We start from the raw sequence: 16,547 nt of genomic DNA on the forward strand, positions 1-16,547 counted from the left end.
TGGCCAGTGGGCATCTTCTTTTTCTCTGGCCCTAGTGGTTAGCTTCAGATGCATTCATGACTTCCATCAGTCCAATGAGAATGTTTTTTGGAACCGTTGGGACAGGCGAGGTCTGGTTCTGATGGGATTATTGGCTGTAAGAATAGTGTCAGGCTGGAGCTACTAGAGCCTCCACATAGAGAGAGCCTGCCTGAAAGCAAAAGTGTGAGAAAGAATCCAAATCACAGAAACCTTGTTTGAGCCCCTGGAGCCTGCGGTACCCGAAGGCAACATTATCTCTGGACTTTTCAGCTGTGAGCCAATAAATCCTGTTATTGGCCTAAGCCTGTTTGGGTTGGTTTCCTTTCATCTGCAACCGTAAGAGCCATGTCTAATATACCACCCTGTTCCTTTCATTTTACAAACCAGAAGCAGGAAATGGCTTTCCCAAAGTCTCACAGTCAAGGTTAGAACTAGACTAGACTCGAAGCTCCAGTCTAGGGCTCTTTCTTTTTTTTTTTTTTAATGTATGTATGTATGTATTTATTTCTCTCCCTTCCTCCCCACCCCAGTTTTCTGTTCTCTGTGTCTATTTGCTGCGTGTTCTTTCTTTGTCTGCTTCTGTTGTTGTAAGCGGCATGGGAATCTGTGTTTCTTTTTGTTGTGTCATCTTGTTATATTAGCTCTCCATATGTGCGGCACCATTTCTGGGCAGGCTGCACTTTCTTTCATGCTGGGCGGCTCTCCTTACAGGGCGCACTCCTTGCGTGGGGCTCCCCTACGCGGGGGACATCCCTGCGTGGCAGGGCACTCCTTGCACGCATCAGCACTGCGCATGGGCCAGCTCTACACTGGTCAAGGAGGCCCGGGGTTTGAACCGCAGACCTCCCATGTGGTAGACGGACGCCCTAACCACTGGGCCAAGTCCGCTTCCCTACGGCTCTTTGTAAGAGCGTTTCACAATTTTTTTTGAGGGAGCTTAGCGCCCAATATTCTAGAGTTGGCGGACATGGCAATAACGTGGGCTAACCACGTTGTGTCAGACTTTGACTCCCAGGACCTATCGTGACTGGGCTCAGGTGCTGGCCCCTGCAGGTCTGACTGGGCAATTATAAGCAGTTATGACTGCAATGCTGTTCTGCAGGTTGCAGGGGATGCCAGCCAGCGTGGGTTATAGACCTCGATCCCACGATCGTTCTTTCTTTAGTGCAGGGACCTAAGACCCTGATGTGTGGGTCTGAGGTTCGCCAGCACACGTGGATACGGCTGTGCTGGTGGTAAAATGCTGAAATACGTCTGTCCTGGTTAGCAAAGAACCATTGCCCTGAGACCCCTGGGGGTCCCCCACTGCCCTGCCCCTTACATTGGAATACACACCCCCAGGGCTCCTGACTATCTAGTCACTAAGGGGTTGCTGCGGCCTCCCAGGGGCAGGGGGTTCAGGAGCCTGCTCCAGCCCGGGGAGCGGGGCCTTTGACTGTGCCTGTGTCGGGAGGGTTGTTTCACCCTTTGACTCTGAGCTCTGTCGACAGACGCACACACAGCCCTTCCCCAACGGGGACTTGGGAGACAGGACAGACACAACCTATTTCTCGTCAGTGAGAGGCAGAGGGCTCCGACAGTGTTTTATTTTATTTTGTTTTCTTGTATCCTCTTACCTGCCTCCCTCGCCCCCCTCCCCAGAAATATTGGCTCATGGTGATTTTGCAAAGTGGGACCAGAAAACCAGGAGGCCTGGGTTCTAATCCCACTTCTAGCCCCCAGCCTCCATGGACCCAACACTTACCTTCTTGGTGCTCATGCATAAGAAATCTGAGGGCCATGCCTGCCTGTCCATCTTCCTGAGATGCTGTGAGGACAACACCAGGTAAAAGAATTCTGAAAAAGCACTAAAGGATGAGTCTTCAGTATCTCATTTTAAAAGAGGCAATGTGAGTTAGAGTTTATTGAGCACTTAGAGTGAGCCATTTACTGTTTTAAGTCCTTGACATGTAGGAGCTGATTGAATCTTCCCAGTTACTTTTTGAGACAGACATTATCATTGATATTTAAAGAGGAAACTGAGGCAGAGAGCACTTCAGTCACTTGCGTCAGAGGCTGCAGGCTTAATTCATGACATGATGCTACGTTTGAGGCCATGACAGTGGTGGGAGCATCCGCTGTGGAATCTGATCGCCTTGGGTTCAAATTTTGGCTATGCTCTTTGTAAGCCCTGGGACTAAGTTTTCTCTTCTGTAAAATGAGAATATTAATAGTAAATATTATCTACAGTTATCATGAGGATTAACTGAAATAACATATAGGAACATGAAAGTAAAAAAAAGAGATGCCCAGTTTAAAGTTGAATTTCAGATAAACAATGAATGGTTTTTTCAGCATATTCATGTTCCAAATATTGCACAGGTCATACTTTATATATATATATATACACACACACATATCACATGTATATATAAGATCATTGTTTATCTGAAATTCAAATTTACCTGGGTGACCTGTATTTTATCTGGCAGCCCCCTCCTTTCTCCAGGAAGTGCATAAGCACCTGGTCCATCAAGAATATCAAGAAATGGAAGGTGTACATCTTATTGGGAATGGAGTGCTCAGTGAAAGTTTGGTGATCTGAGGCGTGAGGGACACAAGGCGGATCCGACTGGGACACGGTGTCACCAGGATGGGTCTTGGCCCACATGAGATGTTTCTGAAGACGGAGGGGAAGACTAAAGAGCCTTAGGCTGGGGGAGAAGTGATGACCTTGTCCTAGAGCCCTTTGGCCTTCCTCTCAGTTCTGCTCCCCGCTCTGGTTTACAACGCTCATATGACCCTGGTGTCCCGTCTGTCCCCAGAGCCTCTGGCTTGCCCAAGGGCCTGGGCTCGGGCCACCCAGTGCCCCCACCAGCTCCCCTCAACCTCTGGATGTCAGTGCAGCTGCCATGCTCATGTCCCCCGTGGCCGCCCAGCCCGGGAGGACAGTGCGTTCCTTGGCCTTGAGCACACTGAGTGCCCTTTGACTGGATGTACCAGGAACATTCTGCCACAGTCATGCAGTCAGGAGAGAAAGCAACAAAACAGAAAACCCCAAAACAACCCCGGCTCTCTGGGGAAACAAAAGGGAAGGAAGAAAGAAAAAAATTCTCAAATGGAGGTGCACCAAGTCACACTGGGTTTTTGAGGCAGCCTAAAGAAGCCCTTTGGAGAACAAAGCCACCCATAGTAATGTCACCGGAGCCAGAGCCTACCCAAGAGCTGCTCATCTGAGACTCTAGCATCTTCTGGGCCCTCACTTCCTGGACCCAGCAGCCCTTTGCAGTTCATACGGTCTACAGAGATCACAGACCTGCCTGGCAGACCCAGATTGCCTGCAACTACAGGGCCATGTGTGCCTTAACCATTTGCTGTCTCAGTTTCCCAACCTGACAAATTGTAGTCACACTATAGTACTCCTTGTTTATTGAATTCATAGCTTTATTTCGGTTTTGTTAATAACATGGTAATTAAGAGCGCGGAGATTGACCAAAGTTTGGGTTCTGGCTGTGCTGCTCATGAACTTTGCTCAGTTTCCTTAGTTGTAAAAGGAGCCTACCTACGCCTCCTGCCTCACTGGACTGGCGTAAGGAACCAGTCAGCAAATTCAGGTTGGCTGTGTTCTGAGTTCCTGGAGATGACGTGTCCAGTACACAGTGTGGCCTTGCCCTTGACATGTGCTCAATCACTGGTAGCTCTTAGGACTTACTGAGGACTCCATGGTATACCTAGAGCTCCTTGAAGATTTGATAATCTTGATAGGAAGATGGGCTTTTACATCATTAGAGGAAGAAACATTAAAAACTTTCCTGTAATTAAACTCCAGCGTGTGTGATTCCAAATGTAAATGCCATGGCCCTATACTCTCATGGAGGGAGAAAGCACGTTGGTGATGATACATGGGGTGATGCTGGGTGCTTGGAGAAGTTGAGTGGGGCAATCAGATGACTGGGTAACCTTGAAGATGATGCCTGAACAGTGGCCCGAGGAGAAACCCCCACTCTATAAAGTGAAGTACTCTTTTAAAAAAAACTTTTATTGTAGTAACATTTATACAACTCAAAATTTCCCAATTTAACCTGTAAAATTTAATGGCAATTATACTCATAATATTGTGCTACTGTTACCACCATCCATTGCCAAACTTTTTCATCACCCCAAACAAAAACTCTTTACCCAGTAAGCAATAACTCCCCATTCCATTGAATAAATGTACCAGATTTTGTTTATCCATTCATCTATTGATGGACACTTGGGTTGCTTCCACCCTTTGGCTATTGTAAATAATGCTGCTGTGAACATTGGTGTACAAATATATGCTCAAAACCTTGTAAAGTGAGATACTCTTGCCTTATCCTTTAGATCAGCAGTTTTTTTTAAAAGATCCCAAACCATGTTATGGGCTTATGGTAGCCATTCCTCCTCACCCACCAAAGCCACTTCATTTACCCCAATAGCTGCAAAAGTCCCACAGCCTCCTGGACAGTAGATTGGAGGAGAAAACTTTGCTCCATCCCTGAGTACAGATTTTGTGAGTGCACATACCACATATCTCCCCCTGCCCTTTTTCTTACTCATCTGCTGATTCTCTTATATCAGAGTCCCATATTATGCTCTGTTAGGGGTACAAAGAAATAGCAGATGGAGAGATAAAACTTCATGGTTGTTTTTCTTGATTTCCAATTGTTGGTATCAGGCAGGTCCTGTGTATGGTTAAATTATTTCTTGGGTCACTCAAGGAGACAATCTCCCACTTCCCAGATGTCTCTATGATGACTGGAACAGCACCATATAGGTCACAATGGGTTTTCTTTCATATGTACCATTTCTGGTGAGTCTCAGGAACAACCCAGTGAGGAACGTAAGGAGGTAATACAGTTGATCCCCAGTTAGCAGACGGGGAAACCAAGTTCCAGAGAACGCAAGTCACCTGCCCTGGATCACTTAGCTGGAACTTGAACTTCAGTCTCCTGACTGTAAATGAGCGACCCATTACATTCTTTATCAAACCTGCTTTGTAGCTCCTTGAAGGCAGGGCCTGCCTGTATTCAACTCCGTTTCTCTTGCATTACCTACATTTTAGACAGTGGTGTGCTGGGAAATGTTTAACAATTGGTTCTCTTGGGGGAAAAAATCTCTGATTCAAAGTGTTGCCAGTTTCTGTAGTGTCACTACTCCCGCCTGGCCAATTTCAAGCTACCAAAGTGACCTCAACTGCTTGCAAAATTTCTGAAAGTTTAATAATGCACTCTTGCAAGCCAGTATGAGCTGGCTCCAGCATACCACCACTTGCAGAGAACCTTGCCCAGAACTGTAGCTCAGGGGTGTTTATGAAGCAACTCTACCCATCTGAATTCAAATACTCTGCGGATAGGGGAAGGTTGCTCCATTTTACACTGAGGGATAAGATCTACAGGACTTGGGGATTCCTAGACCTGTGGGATGTCAAACAAGGTGATTGTTTAGAGGATGACAGTGTCAGCAGGGAAGAAGGGAAAAACAGATTGGGAGAGGAAGGGATGAAAGAATATGTTAAGAAGAGAAAAAGGGAGACAGAAAAGACAGAAGCAAGGAAGGAAGGAAAGAAAGAGAGGGAAAGAAGGAGGGATGGAGAAGGAGGGAAGAAAAGCATTCTTTATACCTCTCAAAATTGTTCTACAGGGCAGAAAACAGGCTTAGCAAGCTCAAGTACATTGTCCATACTTAGACAACCATTAAGCAATGGAACCAGGATTCAGACGTCTCTTCACTCTTTCATGCTACTTCTGAAAAACAATCAGAAATCTTTTTGACAAATGATGACTGAATTTGTCTTCTCAACGCAATCATCCAGAAATCTCCTTTCCCCTTTGTTTCTTCAGTAGTCATTTTCATTTGTAACAGGGGCCCAAAAAAGAACCTCAGGACATTGGTACAAGTGTATAGCAGATCCTCCGAACTTGCACGTGCGTGCACTGAATATTAATCCACGGGGATTACAGAAGCCTCATAAAATATCCACCTTGATTCTGTAGAGCACGAAGCATATACGAGCTCAAGGCAACAGCAGATGCACTTTTGAATTTTGCCATTTTGAGGATTATTACACATTATTACTCCATAGCAAACCCATGAGGGAGATATTTGCAAGGAGAAAACTGGAGTTCATGGAAGTTAGGTCACCTGATGTCTTTGTATGGGCCCCTGTTCCTTTGTATGAGACCACGTGAGGACAGGTAGCTTATCCGGAAGGTGCTCCCAGAAAGCACAAGTGAGGGGGCAGGGAAGTGGGCGAGAAGGGGGAGAAGCAATAAACCATGTGTTAATGGCAGGTGCTGTGGGACTCTCTGAGGAGTCACGGGCCCAGAATCATCCCAACCCTTCCCCCCTTCTCCCTGGAGAATGGGGAAGCTAAAGAATTTGTCTTTGGGCAAGGGGGTGGGGCGCAGTTCAAATTCAGGACACTTCTGGCGGCTCTGCTCAGTGACTGAGCAAGCTGGGCACTAGGGACAGAGAAGCAGAGAGAGCCTGGGCTCTCCAGGTGGGAGGCTGCCACAGGATGGGGAGCCACACCCTGGGGCACGCTGGCCCAATGTCACACGTGTCCAAGGTCACACTGAGAATTGAAGGAGCCAAATTGGGATTCAAACTCAGGACTTTTTCACAGCCAAACTAATTTTCTTTCTGTGACACCAGAACTTAAAACCAAGTAAGGAGGTATGAATCCACAGACCTTGCCGATGGACTGGATAAGCCGGTGAGAAAAACAGGTCAAAGATGAATCCCAGGTTTCAAGCTGATGGGACGCAGAGGATGGGACTTGGCCAAGAAAGGATGCAGACCCCGAGGGTTCCAGCGACGATATGTTTCAGGTATAATTTAGCTGCTCAGGGTACCTCTATTCTGGCCACATTTGTTTCCTTTTAAGATCCAATCTCTTTATTTTACAGCCCAAATCTTTGGGCAAGCATAATAATACCAACACAAGGGTCAAGTCCACAAAAGCCCCATGGGAGAGAAATGAGCTAAGAATGCAGTTCTTTCCAGGGCCACCCAAGCCGCCTTTGAACCAGGCAGAATAAGAAAATATCCCAAACAAAACAAAATGAAAAACAAAACAAAACACACACACAAACAACAAAAATCAGGGATTCTGTTTCTCAGCCAATGATGCCACTGTTACCCATTTTAAATGGCCCTGTTTAAGAGATGAGCAGGTACTTTCCTCACTTATTCATACCGTGAACAAAGCACAGTCCTGGCCTCAGCCACTGGAGATAGCCATTAGCAGTGAGAGAACGAGCCAGCCTTTCAATGCTGCAAAGGTTTGGTTTTTTCAAGTAATTTTCTTCCTGGCAAAGACATTGGCTTGAAATCTGACTAGACTCTACATCCGGAGAGAAAGAGACAGAGAGACAGAGAGAGAAAGTTGAAATCTGAGGGAAAGCAGTTGACAGATACCGCAGGTCCATTGACTGCTGCCTTAGTTTTCTAGAGCTACCCTAACAAAGTACGACACACTGGATGGCTTAAAACATCAGAATGATTGTCTCACAGTTCTGGAGGCCAGAAGTCCGTAGCCAGGGTGTCGGCAGGGCCGTGCTCTCCCGACACCTAGAGGGGGTGCCCTCCTTGCCTCTCCTAGCTCTTGGTGTTTGCCAGCAGTCCTCACCATCTCTTGGCTTGTAGATGCAGCACTCCAGGCTCTGTCTCATCTGCCCACAGCTTCTCCTTGTGTGTCCTCTTCTGATGGCGACACCAGTCATATTGGATGAAGAGCCCATGCTGCTCCAGTCTGACCCTGTCTTAATTTAACTAGTTCCATCTCCAGCGACCCTCTTTACAAACAAGGTCACATTCTGAGGTTAGGACCTCCCCAGATCTCTTTTGGGGACACAATTCAACGCATAACAACTTCATCACCCACCCCAGCCAGCCCCTCTGTTGTTGTCCTCTTCTGCCCTGGTCTGTTTTTGCCGGCTGGCCCTTGGAGCTGGGGGCCTGGGGAAGCCAAGCTGGAAAGGACCACAGGGACCTCCCCCCCAGGGACCCCCCCCCAGGGACCATACCCTTTGTTTGAAAGAGCAGAAAACAGGCCCACAGGCCCTGGTGTTTCCTGAATTCTGGGAAGGGAGAAACCAGTCAAATAAACCACTTCAAAAGCTCAGAGTCACCATCTCTACCTCCAGGGCGGTGTCTTTGTGTGGGAGCTGGAGTGAGGAACGGGTCCTCGGATTTTATGTCAATCCAGCTCCTAACTGTGTGACCTAGGGCAAGTCATGTTGCCTAGCTGAGGCTCAGTTTCCTCATCTGTAAAACAGGGATAATAGTACCTGCTTCATAGGGTTGTAGGTAGGGTAAAAAAAAATTATAATAGTGCAGTGGTTCTCGAACATTTTGATTTAAGCTTTTATGCTCTTAAAAATTATTGAGGGCCTCTAAGATTTCATCTTAGAAAATTCTAGAAAACACTTCTCCTGGACATTAAAACACATTCGAGTGCTTGCTTTGGCAGCACATATATTAAAATTGGAACGATACAGAGAAGATTAGCATGGCCCCTGTGCAAGGATGACATGCAAATTCGTGAAGTATTCCATACTTTTTTGAGAGATCTAGAGGTAAAGAATTTTCTTGTTTGTTTATCTGCTTTTTGTTAATTATTATTATCATAAAAATAATGAAAAGGCTTTAATAAAGATTGAGATGATGAATGCACAAATCTATTATTATACCAAATATCATTGATTGTACACTTTAGATGAATTGTATGATTTATTAATGTGTATCAATAAGATTGATTTGTTTAAAAAAAGAAAACAAAACACATTTGATTGGCATTCACAGTGATGACATCATCACACGTCATGTATCCTGTGGAAAACTATTGTATACTTGAGAGAACGAGTGTGAAAAAAAAAAAAAAGCAAATAATGTCCTAGTGATATTGCAAAAATGGTCTTGACCTTGCAGACCTCTGGAAAGGGTCTCAGGGACTTTGAGAACTCCTGAGCTGGTGCAGGCAAAGCCTGCCTAGCACCTGGTAGGTGAGCCAGGGGCCAGGGTTAGGGGCCAGGGCCTTGGTGCCTGTGCTCAGGAATAAGTGGACAGCTACGAGAGCTTTGCAAACTGAAGCTGGGCGGGTCAACACTGCAGGAGGCACTCTCCAGGGGCTGCCTGGTCCTAAAACAGTTGAGCACTGTCAGCACTGCTTTGCGATTCCCCTAGACGGTACCTACAGGGAAAGATCAGCAGGAGGCTACGCTGGCCGAGGAGGGGCCGGGTCGGGAGAGGTGTTTGTGAGCGCGGGCTTGCAGGTTACTTTTCAAGTTCCTGTTGCTATGATGGGAGAGGATGATTCGCGGCGTTTCGGCCAGCGCACATATGTCTTGTAAACCAAGCTGGAAGAAAGGCAGCCGACGAGCCACTGAGGGCTTCCGGCAGGATCTCGTGCTTGAGCACGGAGATTCGAAACCCCAAATCCTAGGCCAGAGTGCCAGTCCCTTTGTTCACGTCTCAACTGCACAGACCTTTTGTATCAGGCAGTGTCCATGGCTACCTCTACAGTTGCTGTGAGAATTAAATGAGATACCCAGGGAAGGAAGAGAGGCCTTATGGAGCCACAGAGTTCATGGAGAGGGCCTCTCGGTCTGCCAAATCCAACATGGCACTTCTGTAGACCTCGTGAGGACTTCCTGGATTGGACCTGGGGCTGGGCGCAGGAGGGTGGAGTGAAGAGCAGGGCACCGACTCCAACTCGCCCTGCTCCTTTGTGGGGAGGGGTCTACACTGTCCTTCCACAGCCAGCCCAAGTGCCTCCCAGAGGCTGGGCCAGAAGAGCCCGGCTCTTCTCCTTCATTCCTCACTGTCCCTCCTCGCAAGGCTCCCAGGCAGACTCAGGCCATCCAGAGTCCACAGGTTGCTGTGGGGGCCTGCTCTGCTCTCCCCTGCTTCTGAGGCTCCCCCTTCCTGCTCCCAGGTCTACCAGCTGTTGAGTGACTGGTGGTCTCGGAGGGCTGCCTGGTCCTAAAAGAGAGGAGAGGAGCCGTCCTTATCACCTGCTACCTACTGTGCACTCAGCAGCTGAAGGAAAGGCCCTCCACGTCACCAACGGCCCTTAGCGCTCCCGAGAGCTGAGCGAAAGGAAGAGCCTTGGTTCTAAAACTGAAGGGCAGGACCCCGACTGTCCTGGGGCGATGTTAGTGACAAGAGCCACCACCTCTATTACCACGTGGACTTGTATGTGGCACCAGGTTGTGTTCTTGACATATCCCAAGGGGAGCAACATTTTCTAAAAAGGGCCAGCGAGAAAACATTTTTGCGCTTTGCAGCCCATACAGCCTTTGTCGCAACTACGCAGCGCTGCCTTTGGAACAGGAAAGCAGCCTTAGAGGTGATATGTAGATAAAGGTGTGGGGCTGTGTTGCAATAAAACTTTATTTACCAAACAGGCAGCGCTGGATTTGGCCACGGTCTTACACTTTGCCAGCGCCTGGTATACAAACCGTGTCCAGTCCTGGCAACAACCCTGCCAAAGCAGTTTTGTTGACTCGGTTCTAAAGCTACGTGAACTGGCTCAGCGAGATTCGGTTAACGTGCGCAGGTTACACAGCAAGAAATGACAAGCCAGCCTGGAACCCAGGTTTGCCCTGAAACTGATGCTTCTGGCCTCTTGGCTTGAGAACACAATGGCTGGGCTGTTCCACGAAATCCTGGGGAGGAAGTCTCAGCACGCAGGGTCAGAGGCTCCGGGGGTCCTGCCTCCCTACTGGGGACCCCAGGAGGAAGACCCGAGGCCTGCACCGGCTGTCACCCACACAACACTGTCCTCCCAGGAAGGAGGTGGCCAGAACCCGGAGGACAGTCAGCTCCCTGGCGCCCCGTTCAACTTTTGACTTTCGAAATTACAGAAGTTGAAAGTTCTGCCTGGCATTTTTTTTTTTTAAGGAAACATTTTTTTGTAGTTAATTATTTACCAGAAATGGGCGTTCCTCTCCCTCTCTTTCTCTCCAATTTCCTTCCACACCCCCACCCCCCACCTGGAATTATCTTCCCTTCAATTCCCCTCTCCCGGCTTCTTGACAATTTAACTCTTTGTTAAGAAGCCAGCGGGGGGCTTCTCATCCCAAACCCAGGAAGGGTCAGGAGGCCTCGGGAGGGAGCCGGGGCCTGCTGAGGCTTTCCTCGGGAAAAGGTGCTTCCTCTCGGCCGGCCCAGCTACCCGGGCACCGGGTGTATAATTCAGCAGCGTTTCCCACACACCCCCCCTCGCCGCCCACCCCCCACCCCGGCCCCATCTGTTATCACCCCTTTTCACCCCAGGAGCGGCCTGGGATAAAGGTGGGGAAACCCAGCGATCCCATTGTCAGAGAGGTTAAACATTAAGTGGAGCTCAAAGTTTGCCTCCCGGTCCCCTCCCCGCCGCCCTTAAATCCCCTTTGGCCACACCTCCTCGCCCGACCCCGAGGTGCTAATGACCTGATTCACGTCGGCGGGAATCCGGGCTGCGGGCCCTGATGAGGCCCGGGGTGAGAGCGGCGCTGCCCCGGGCGGCTGGCGGGTCGCGCGTGGAGACACCGCGGAGCGGAAATCCAGCCGGTGCTGGCCCCACACGGACACTCCCCGCGCCACGCGAGCCGGAGCTGCAGGCTCAGACCGCGGCGCCGCGGCCGAGGCGGCAGGGGAAGAGTTAACCGAGAGGCGGGAGCCCCAAGCGGGGCTCTCCTTTCTGCCCCCGGGAAGCTGGGGCTCCGCCTGGGACCATGCATAATTAATAACTGCGGCGGCCCGTTGCCCCCAGGCTGGGAACGGCGAGCCGGGCACCTGCAGGGCCGAGCACCCGAGGCTGGGGCGCCAGGGTCCACTTCACTGCAGCCCTTTGGGGACAAAGGAGCTGGCGGTGGAGGAGGGTGGGTCCTGGGACGCTCCCCCTGCAGGGGTGCCTAAGCTGGTTTCAGGTTAAACTGAGGGAGGCCGGTTTCCTCCTCCCCCGCCACCCCCCCCCCCCACACCCCCGTGCTCACTCATGTCTGACCTCGAGTAAGCCCCTCCACCTCCCCAAGCTCCCCGTGCTCCCCACCTGAAGATGGAGAGGTGAGAAGACCCCCTGCCTGGCAGCGTGCTGGGATGGTACCCCAGGAGGCTGACACACGGGTGTTCAATAATCTTATCCATTTGTTTCTAAGCGGATGGCCTGCCGGGAAAGAACGCTGGAGGGATGGCAGGGAGCAGCCAAGGATCTGGGAAAGGAGGAAGAGCATTCTGAAAAACCCTTCAGGCTCAGGCTGATCCAGAGTTTGAGTAGGGACGTGCCCTTGGCTTAACCTCTGTGCTCAGGTTGCTCATCTGTCAAATGGGAGTATGGGGATGCCTGCCCTCTCTCCCTATAGCCTCGAAGTGTCATCCTATGGGATGAAGTGTGAAGCGCTCTGGAACCCATAATCCTTTAGGAGGGATTGTTAGGGACATCGCAGCCATATCCATCGCTGCACATCCCTAATAACAACCACAGTGGTGAGAATAATAACAGCAGGAAACAGAACATTCTCCAGGATCGGCAGCTGCAGCCTCCGTGTCACCCTCAGCTCTTCCCCCAGCAAGCCCTGGGAGGCACTCAGGACATGATTTCACACCTGCTTGGGAACCAGCTCTGTAGAATGAGTAGGTGCCATCTGCATGCCCAAATGCCAGGCCAGAAAAAAGCCAGGGCAGGACAGTTCCTCCCCTGTGACCTTATCTATGAGTCCAGTTCCCTAACGGAGGGTCTGGTGTTTTGTAGGCTCTCAACAAGTGTTGGCTGAATGAATGAATGAATGAATGAGGTACACTTGACTGTGGCCAACTCAGTCCCCCCACAAGAATCCTGTTAAAGGTTTTCATAGAGTAATGCTCCTTTCCTCTATAGAGAATTCTTTGATACTCCCTCCCTTGGGAGGTGGGGCTTGGTGCCCTCCTCTAGGATCTGAGCATGCTGGAGATGGCTTTGACTAATAGGGCATGGTAAAAATCAAGCCTGCTCTCCGGATGTTCCCCTTGGAAGCAGGCTGTGAGAGGCCCAAGCTCTATGGGCCACCTGGAGTGCTCCAGTAGACACAGTCCACTTATTTTTTAATTTTTAGGCGGTACCAGGGATTGAACCCAGGACCTCATGCATGTGAAGCATGTGCTCAACCACTGAGCTACACGCACTCTACTCCACTTATTTTTTAAGGGCATTTTAAAAAATAGCAACTTGCCTTGATCTTTCCAAAGCGTTTAATTTATTTTTCATAGAAACTGCAATACTCTCTTTTCTTACTCCTACTGCATTGGTTGCCATACTGTTAAATTAAATAAGGCAATTACAATGTAGTGGCATAAACAGGTTTGTGTACAAGCCTGGTGGGCTCCAGCAGAACTGCCTGGAGATACTATAAAGTAGCCCACAAATCTTGACCATTCAGAGGGCCACTGCCACATCCTCTAGGTTGTTTTACAACGGGCAGAAGAGTAGCCAATGGATTAGAGCCAGTGAGGGGAGACAGATAAGGAAGTCTACTCAGGGCTGCCACATACTGTTGTGCAGTTTTTGCACTGCACAAGGTGCCAACTAATGGTTCAGACAGGGGTTAAGATCCTGCCTGTGCTACTCTGTCCAAGCCCTGTGCTCTGCTGCAGTTTCTTCTGCCCAGAGTAGCGACTTTTTCTAATCTGCAAAGGAGGAGCCTTTTTTCTAAGTTTTACCAAGGCCGTGGTAGAGGCTAGCAGGAGCCCCACTCTATTCTATCAGTGACTTTGACCTTATACATCCGTCTTAGGAACTAACCAGCAAATAAGATGAGACTTCACCGTATTATCACCATCCTCCTCCCAGAACTCAACCGCACAAAGTGTGGGACTTCTCAACATCCCTATGTCCTCACCATGACCCGTTACAGAGCTCAAGGAGTGTTTAGCCTCCCAGAGTTTTCTTGGGAGTTATGACTTCCCCAGCCCAGGACAGGGCACTGCTTGAATTTAGGGCTCTCTGGGACCCAGGCTTCCGTCTAATGGGAGCTGCAAGCTCTGGTAGAATGCTGCAGCTTCTCCAATTCGGTGATGGATGCTACGCACTTTGAAATAGGAGCTAGGAGATTCTGCATGGTTCGGCACCAGGTCAAAGTTTCCTCATGATAAACCGGCTGCACCCTGTTTTGTCATAATTCATCCTTATTTCCTGCTCCTGACCCTGAAAGTCTTGCCCATTTGCATGGTGGGAAGGGAACAAGAGTGGCCGGAAATGTTCCTTGAGTTGCCTGTGTTAGCTAGAAATACTTCAGTTAAGTAACAGAAGCTGGAATCGTATTGCCTTAAGCAGGAAAGGGAATTAATGGCTGGCTCAGGTAATGGAAGTACCAGAGTACACTTCAGGCACAGCTGGACCCAGAGGCTCGAGTGATGTCAGCGGGATGCAGCTTTCGTCATGGCTTGCCTGTGCTTTCTTTTGCAATGCCCCTTTCTCATGCCAGCTCTCTGCACCTGGAGCAAAGTGAGCCCTAGCAGTGCCAGCCTGTATCCTTCTTGCTTATAACCCCGGTGGGAAGCGACGCCATCCTTTACAAAGGTTCTGAAAGGAAAAGATAGCGAAAAGCATAATTTAGGTCATATCGCCCCCCCCCCCAAGGGTAAGGTCAGCCTCACCTGACCCGCACAGACCAAATGGCATTGTTATAGAACAGGGCAGAGTTGTCCCCCAAGGGGAAAATGACGCCCACTGCCTTCACCGTACACGTGTATGCTTGTGATTGAGAGAGCGGAAGCTCTTGAACCCTTCCAAACACACACCTTAATTGCGATTATTACCTGTATTAACTGCCACCGAACACCTCACCCTGTTAAGGACTAGCGCCAGCAGGGAAGATCAGTTCTGCCATTGGAAACATCCAACCTGCTGCCTTCTCTCGGAAATCAAAAGGCAAATTACCTTCCTTTTATTAATCATCTCTTTTCCTTACAAGATCTTGCCTTTTGTTTTTTCTGCACTTTACAAGGAGAAGGTGTATTTTTATGCTGTGTGGAGATCTTGGCGGTTAATGGAACTCTTTGATTTTTAAGTAAGACTGATTTCTGTGTGTGTAGAGGAGGCTCCAATAGGCTGGGGACACTACCTTTAGGTTCATGTCTTCCCCCAGCGCTGTAGCCAAAGGATTGGACTGAAACTTTAAACATTTTGAGCAATACCTAGAATATGTATAATTTATAAGCCACACACCGTTGGCTGTCAAATAGGCGATTGATCTGACTCGGATCTTGTTAATTATCTTCCACATACATTACGCCTTAACAGATCTTCAGTATACTGTGTATCAATATTAATAAGATTATAAAACACTATTGATAATTAGGAACAGAAAGAGACCAGGCCTTTGATTCCGGCTGTTACAACTGCCCCTGCCTCTCTTCAGATTAGAAAAGGGCCACTTTCCATTTAATAAAATTAGATTAGAACATCCATGTCCTAAGTGGGTTATTAGGAGACAGCTAAATTTGCACCAGGATGCAAAGGGCTATTCGAAATGAGGATGGGAGCACCAGTGGTGTGTGAGAAATTTATGTCTCTTGTCTACAGGAGGCCTAATGGGGTGGGAGGAGTTTAAGGGGGAGCTGTGCCTACTTTGATCAGCCAAATTCCGCATTTTCTTTGTCCAGACAAATCAGATTGGTTTGATTTTGCAGGATATTCACCGGGATGGCATTTTATCTCGGTTTCTTCAATTGGATGAAAGGAGCCCCCTTGGGAAGACAGAGAAAGAGGCCGGTGAGATTCAAGGCAGATTTTAAGCCCGGTCCCATTTTGGATGGCACTTTATTTTCTGTTTTCCTTCTTTGGAAGAGCCTAGTCTTTTATGTTTTTGTTGGGTTCACAAACTCATTAACATCAAACAGGCAGATCTGCCACTAACTAGGAACGGGCAAGCAATTTCGCATATAAATAGAAAGCCGTGAAGGTCGGGTGCTGGCCCAGGCTCCTCCCTGGGGATCTCTCACCTGGCTGAGGTGGGAGTGAAGGAGAAGGCAGGAGAGGGAGGAAGGAGCAGTGACACTGGGACCTTCTCAGGGCCAGTCCTAATATGGCTGACTGAGCACCAATTAATGGTTGCTAGAGCAGGGTATTCAGAATCCCTGGGCATTTGCTTGTGTGTTTTTAAAACTCCCCCAAGTGATTCTGAAACTAAATCTGACTTTTCATCCATCTGTGATTCTTTCCATGGCAAACGAGAGAAAACTCTATCCAAACTTTTTTGTTTTTAATAAAAAATGGGAATTTGCTGGCCCTTCTAACAGTGCAGGAGACCAACTGGCTTCTGATGAAGCTAGAGCCACAGATCAGAGGATATTTCCATTTCTCAGCTCCGGTTCCTGGTTTTGTCTCCTTCTCAGGTAAACTGTTGTGTGTTGTAAAAATTATAGTAAAGGGACCTGAGACATGATCACAAATCGAAAGCAGATTGAGCACACCTGTAGTTGGGATGCTCAGTTCAATTTGCTTGCTTAATCGTAAACTGCCTGCACAACCCATATGCAATCACCGGGTCAAGGGCACACAG

General features: G+C 48.7%; 1 non-coding gene across 1 annotated transcript; it reads left to right on the forward strand.

The window, feature by feature from the left end:
• Window positions 1–8,481: 8,481 nt before the first annotated feature.
• Window positions 8,482–8,588, forward strand: LOC111764043 (U6 spliceosomal RNA). The gene has a single exon (XR_002796751.2). It is a non-coding gene; the product is annotated as a U6 spliceosomal RNA (small nuclear RNA).
• Window positions 8,589–16,547: the final 7,959 nt, after the last annotated feature.

The sequence above is a fragment of the Dasypus novemcinctus genome, chromosome 6 (genome assembly GCF_030445035.2).
Source record: "Dasypus novemcinctus isolate mDasNov1 chromosome 6, mDasNov1.1.hap2, whole genome shotgun sequence".
NCBI classification, from domain to species: domain Eukaryota; kingdom Metazoa; phylum Chordata; class Mammalia; order Cingulata; family Dasypodidae; genus Dasypus; species Dasypus novemcinctus.